Source organism: Sabethes cyaneus, chromosome 1 (assembly GCF_943734655.1).
Source record: "Sabethes cyaneus chromosome 1, idSabCyanKW18_F2, whole genome shotgun sequence".
Taxonomy (NCBI): domain Eukaryota; kingdom Metazoa; phylum Arthropoda; class Insecta; order Diptera; family Culicidae; genus Sabethes; species Sabethes cyaneus.
The window spans coordinates 103,912,082-103,919,700 of record NC_071353.1 but is presented as its reverse complement, the minus strand read 5'-3'; positions in this window follow the sequence as shown (position 1 = coordinate 103,919,700).

The window sequence follows — 7,619 nt, the reverse complement described above, 5'->3', positions numbered from 1 at the left end:
CGTATTGCGTTGCCACGCCATCTACCATTCATTAACCGCTGGATGTTGAAACGTACCGTCCACTCAGTACGAGCCTTCGCCGCATTGGACAACCTTGAGCGAATCTTACGACATGACACGAAAAAATAGTGGTTAGAGTCGATATTTGGTCTCCGAAAGACCGTGCATCGATGACCATCCATCTAAAAAATGTCGACTCTCAATCATAATCGATATGAGAGCTAGAATCTCCATTTGGAGGCCTCCAGGTGTATTTTCTGATAATCAGAGGCCATGTCTCTAACCAAGGGGTTTCCAACAGCAATGATTACTACGCACCTTTGAAAAAAGTTACTTTTGATTACTTTACTGATTACCTCTGATTACCAGTAATCAATCTCTTGTGATTACTATAAATTAATCATGATTACCAATGATTATTTAAGATTATCATTGATTACTCTACTGATTACCAATGATTACCTAATTAATTCGTAAATGATTACAAAAGTAATCTCTGATTACTACGCACTTATACGCCTTGCTGGAAACCCCTTGTCTCTAACCGCGGTAAAATTTATGAGTCTCGGACCGTTATCATTAGTCATTGGATGAAGGCTATGTCCGCAGAGAACAGACTAACAGGTAACGAACAAGAAGTTACGTTGTTCGAAGTCACACATCTGCAATACGCTAAGGAAGGAGGAAATAATGCGAAAAGAATATCAGATCCCTAGAATACACTGACGCACAAACACAAACCGTAATATTTCAATACCACTGGATGAGTTGGAAGCTCGGAAGTATGTGTGGAAGTCTTTTGTTTTGGACGACGAATGCTACTTTCCTCTATCGAAGTTCCAAATACCCAGAAACGACCGATTCTACACTAAAGACAGATTTACTACTACTCCGAAGGTACCCAGGTAACCAATAAGCATTTACAATGCAATTTAAATGCAAGCCAATATACATTTAAGCTGCCTTAAATGCTACTTAAATGTTATTTTGGCAAAATATGCGGCTGCTTCACTGCTAGTCCTCTTATAGTGCTGGCAACGCTTTGATTTGATTTGTATTTTTATTTGTAGCTAGTTACTGCTTATAGAGTAAGGAAGGGTAAAAGTGCGACGCGGGTAAAAGTGCGATTCAATGATTTATCGGTCCAGATTCCGAGTAAATTGACTACATTGGCATGGATGGGTGACTACTTTGGCAGCTTGAATCTAACGTAAACTTTGGTTGCTTACGAAGCATAGTTGCTGACTTATGTGCAAATGTTATTTTAGGGCAGTTTTGATCTAATTTTTCATTATATGGCAAATACGATATCAACAGGAGGATATTACTTGTTGAAAATTTATAGCAGCGTTTTACATCACTCACATAGCTGTTTTGAAAATATGGTGAAAAGAATTCATAAAATATATTTCGCTTTTCCGTAATTTTATCTAACCCCGTTAAGCGCCTAGCGGGGTAAAAGTGCGATTCACGGACGGGGCAAAAGTGCGATTCAAGGACGTGGCAAAAATGTATAGCTAATTATATACAGCTTAAGGCACTATATTACAGATACTAGAAATGAAAGATCTGCAGAAAACTGTGTGCTCTACAGATGTTGGCCGAAAGAAAACAATGTTTTTCCGCTGATGAAACAAAAAACAAACGTTTGGAAAAGTTTCGATCTAACGGAGGCTGCAATACACCAGCGCAAAATAGGAAAGGAGCAAACTGAAAATATTCCTTCCCAAAACATAACGTAGATTGAAGATAATATGGTTTTGTTAGCTACTGCTGGGCTAATATCATAGATTCGAACTTCGCACTTTTGCCCCGCTAGTTTGAATTTAGTCATTAGTCATCATCAAATAGTCTCTGCAGATTTCCACAAAGATAGTACTGTGGCTCGCGCTATGTTTTTTCACTATTCGACAATGTTTTAGCAAGTTTTAGTGGAGTTTTTTCGTGATATTAAACAAAGATCAAGACTTCTAACAAACGATTTAAAAAATTTAATTTTTCTAACCGTCTATTTTCTGGAAATTAATTTGTTTATAGCTGTTTTTTCAAAACAGACCATTATAATGATGTGCTTCCAGATTTCCGGTAGAACGGCGCAATCAGGCATTAAAAATTCTACTGCGTGGATACAAACCGAACCAGCTAATCAATGCTTAATTTGCCAAAACAAACTTCAATCGTGACATCGGCTGTAAACTTCAGCTCACTAAGCAGCCCCACGTAGGTATTTACTTGCCAAGCACAGGTTAAAGACCTGAACGTTTTTGTACGCCTCACACTCTGCAAATTATGCGCCTTCGCTTGCATGTGTTTACCCAACACCCGGCGGGCGGGTCGCTCGGAAGTTTTTTTTCCTCTGTAGGTCATCCTACTGTCAGCCGAAAAAAGCGTAAATCTGCGAATTTCAAGGCCAAACCACGAACGCACACTTTTACGCACATTACTCCGTTTCGAAGAGAAGCAGGCGACGATGAGAGGCGACATGTTGCTTTTAACGCCATTTACTAGCCAATACAGGGGAAGCGCTTGGGGTGACCTCCACTGTTTTTTACTGAAACTATTTACGGTTGGCTATTTCAATTGAATTGAAAGTTGAGATAATCATTGTTTAATATCATTCGAAGCTCCGATGTTTGAGCAAAACCGTATAGCCAGGCTAGCACTGATGGTTGACTAAGCATTTATCTTATTTCTTTTATTTACATTTATTTGTGCGAAAAATTAGCATGCTCGACTGAACAAAGCAGAACGTTGCGCACGCAGCAGGCCACACACTAGTGACAGTTAGTGTGTTTCTTATATTCAAAACGAGATGATCTTTTCTCGCAGCAGCAGTAGCAGCTTCAGTCACATTCGAGATGTAAATGGAGTCACACCGACAATATAGACTTAAATTGTTTGGGTTTTATAATAGACGCCACCAAGCGTAATTTTTTGAATGATTTTGTAAATATCTCTCTAGATTCAGGTTGCAGACATTATCCTTGATCCTAGGTAGACATTCTAAACACCACAAAACTTTATTTTATTATATATAAGTAAATGAGAAAAACGTACGCTATTTAATTCTAATATAGCATTATTGTTTACGCAATCTTACTAACACCGCTGAGAATAGACGGACAAGCTGGAACAAATTTATTCAATTTACTGCGTAAATTTTTAAACAAAAATTATTGAAATTCTAGCAGTCATGAGCGCCACCTAGTTTGGGTATTGCCAAATTAAAATGGATAAACGGGCAACCGTTTACGTGAATGGAAATGTGGCGCCACCAACGTACAAAGCGCCAAAACAAGAAATCGAGCAGTTACTCAAAAAAAGGTCCATTGCTGATATTTACACAAGGTTGGCTTCCTACCTAGGAAGTGTGTTCTCTGTGCTGATATATTTGAAACGAGCAGTTTATTTGTAACTTCACGATTATATTCTGCGGGTTTTCGACAAAGTAAATCTGAAAATTAGCTTTTCAACCCTCGGCCAAAGAAAGTCCTTGTAATTAATGCTGAAAGGAATCAGGAATTAATTAAACGTGAAAGTTTCGTATTATATTTAACAAAATCAGTCGTAAATATCACATGTCCACAAAATACACGCTAAAGGTGTGAAACAAATAGGTCGACAAAGCCAGCACGAGTAGCTGAAAAAGGCTGCGGTTTTCCAGCTGGGAGTTCAATTGTTTTCGTCATGATGATGCTGATCTTTTTCAATTTAAGCAATGACCAAATGAGTGACTTATCTTATCCACCTCCTCGACATCGCTATCTTGGTCTACAGAGTTTGACAGTACCCCCATTAAGTTGGACCCCTCACTATTGTACCCCAAACAACAATGGCCGTCGCATTGATTTCCTATGAAGTGATTTCCCGCCCAGTGTTTTTGACGTTTCAGTTTCAGTCACAGAAAAATGGCGACGAGCCGGGGGGTCGATCTTATCGCATATAGCAGAAAAGTTCGCAAATCTTACTGTTATACTGGCAACCTGCAAGGTGGCTCTTTGACAGTTCATCTTCAGTAATGATGGGTGATGGTGATTCCACGTAATTTGGCGAATGAATACTACAGAAGCTATAGAATAGAGTTTTGCACGGGCAAACATAACCTCGCTTTTTTGACGTCTATCAGTGGTTTGTTTACATCGACTTAGAATGCGAGTTGAAATGATTAAAGTGAATATTGTTAAAGGCGTCTGCGGCAGGTCAGAAAAGCACAAAAACTGCCATTCCAAGTAGTTTGGAGGAGAACACTTCTGGAGAAGTCGCTTTTGAGACGTTTAACTCAAATTTATGAATATCGCGTTTCCAAAATTCGCCGTAAGTAAACAGATAGTAAACAAACCACGAATGGATGTCCAACGGATCAACCGCATTCATTCGTGACGTCAGCATGCAAAACCTTATACAGAAGCGACAGGGCACTCACTGTTTGGATCAAAACGGGGGATTCTCCTGTCAAATATGTAGGGCCCAGATGATTATCCTATAACATAAAATTTAAGTGCCACGAGTAGAAAATTGTTTTTGTCAAATTTGAGTTTAAATGCTCCAAAAACATACAAATATGTTGTACACTACAGAATTAGCAACGTCCAATATGTTTGTATGTACTCGCTATGATCGCCTTGAGTGAATTGACAGCAAAGCCATGCTCACTTTTTCGGCACCGCAGGTAGGTGGTACTAATTTTTTTTTTCATCAAACTAAATGAAAAATATTATTTCTAAATGAAAAATGTTTTAATAATAGTTGCATCGATCATCGGATATAGCGTACAAAGACGATCGCATATACAGTAGCGCCGCCCTTTGAGAAAATGCTGAACTATTTGCCATACCATCTGCAAGGCGGCTATTACTCAAACAACTTTCCTGAAGAATGTAATATCTTAAGTTACGTGGATCTTGAGATACAGTGTATAAAAGGAGATCACATATACGGTTGTTGAGAAAAATCTGAACTATTTTCCATGGTCCAAGGTGACAATTTGTTTATTTGTTTATTAGTTAATATAAAATTCATCTGACTAAGTGTCTTAATGAAAAATTTCGCATGTCACTTTACAAAAATACTATGGTCTACACAATAATAGAAATTTGTAGAAATTTGTTAGACGGCACACCAAAGTCAAACAGGTCTTCTACTGTACGAAAGGTACGCATGCAGGAGGTTAATGGTTCGTTGAATCCAAACGTCGTGCGGTTATGTAAAATTATTTGAATAACCTATCTAAAGACTGCAACTTTCTAGACAGTCAGCAGCGCAAGGTACAACCTATACAAGAATATTACATATGCACTAGCGCCACGTAGCGAGAAAATCCTGAACTACTATTGCCTGTTTGCGGAAGGCCTTTATTTACTCCCGAAGACTACATGATTAGGATTATAAGTTATTTCACGTTGGAACCAATTAAGTCAGTTTCCCAAATGCTGCGTAAACTCCAATAAAAACGGAATTTAGACAAACCATATGCCATCGATCGGAACAAGAAATCTAGCCTGGTAAATACAGTCCTAATCCAACGTTTTGATGATGCGGCATGCAATGGCACGAAGCGTTGTCCTTCTGCAATATAATTGATTCGTATCATTCCTTCATTTTTCGAGCAATGCATCAGTAGCAATTCCCACCGACAGTTTCTTGCAGCATTTAGTAGTTATATTTTCTCTCTGACCCTGTCTAGTTGTGGTGGAATTTTCTAGTAAACGGCGTGCTTCAGATTCATTTTTCTATTGACCGGATATTGTGAGTAGGTGTCCAAGCTATAAAAGAAATGCAACTTTAGATCTGTTTGTTGATTACATGTGTAACTAGCGCTTCCCATTTGACAAACACGAAAACTTAGTTAAAACACAATGAAATGATCCGAAACACATAGAATTCCCCCTTTAAAAACGTTGAAAATGATAATTATTATACTACCAAAGTACGAAAATCTCTTAGTTAGTTTTATATTTTTGTTTCGTATAATATTTCTAAATGTACAAATATGATTGTTCAATAAACCGTAACTATTTCTCGACGCAAAATATGAATCATTGATTTACTTAAAAACACACTTTCAAAGCATGTTTGATTTAGTCCATAAATTAACGTTTCCACTGGCCATTCTTTCGAGTTTCATGCGTTGTAACAAGCATTTCCAGCCCGGCCAGATACGGGAGTATAAACACTCCCTAACCAACTGGCAAACAGCGTGCAAAAGCTCGCAAAAAATACTTATAAAATTAGCAAATATTACCTCATTCGCACTCAGTATATGGGTTCCGGTCAGTGGCCGTGCCGTTCATATCGTCGTCCATTTACCGCCTCCAGTTTGACCGGCGGTCAACCGTCATACGCCAGCCACAATATTAGTGCGGTTTGCGGCAAAAAAAACCGCCATAAAACACAATTCCCATCCATCCGGAACAGGCGCTCAAACTGTGCACAAATTTGGACATCCAAGCAAGACTAATGCACCATCGCCATTGCATCGATATCCACTCGCTCACATCTCTCTCCATCTGGCGTAGGATGAAATTAATGCTCCAGGAGAAGATCAATCAAAGCACTAAACAACGTTGACATGCTACTATCATGTTGATTTTCCTTCTTTTTTTTCAACTTCTAACCTAACTATAAACTTCACTCAATAACTTTTCGAAAGCAATGAACACCACTGGGCGATAACTCAGGATCGCATTTTTCTGCGGTTGCCACATGGCTTTTATCACTCACTCTCGCGGATATCAGCTGCAATCGCGCCAAACATAACAAAAACACCCGAAATCAATGCATTTTTATCAGCCGTCACGTTACCTTAACTGCCAGGGCTCTAAGCCGCTCGTGCCAAACCAGCCGCTAAACTTTTATTATCTTCTACGACAGCCCCATTTCTCCCAAAAAAATTAAACAAGAATTGCACAGCAAAAGATGAAGAAAACGAACAAAACAACCGCACCGTTTGCGAGATATCGCTCTTTGCGCGCACCACAAACTCTCCACTCGCGCACGCAGTCACTCTCTGCTCCGACGAAATTCTACGCGCCTTACCGGCTCGCGGCACCGATAGCACACGATGACTACTTGCCAACCGGCCCGAACCGGCGGTCATATTTTGCATCGCGTTCTGGCATGTGGCCGACCGCGTATGCTTTTTTCACTTTCGGTCGGCTTTTTTCGCTCTCCGGACGGTGGAACGATGTGTGCGTTTTATTATCATTGGACGGGGGTTACCCCTGAAGAAACTTTGAGTTTCATCCGTCTTTGACAAACCAGAGCGAGCAGGAGTTTCCAGAGGATAGATGCTCTTGCTCTGAGACTGCTTAATTTTAACGGGCGGCTATGTACGACTGTAGGGGAATTTCCCCTAGTAATGTTTCGTCCACTCGCTAGGCGAAGCACTAACGCTAGTACCATGCGGTAGAAGTGTCACGTGGTTTATGTGTACCGACCCCTTTGCGGTGGGTGTCTTGGCTAGTTGAAAGTTTATGGTGCAGAAGTGCAGAGTGGTGAGTATAAATTCAACTACTCGAATAACGAATACGTTTGTTTCTAGCGTAAAGCGATAAAAGTTAGCGAGGTTTAGAACCAACCACCGTAATAAAGGGTAGCATCACTCACCTTGGCAACTGAAA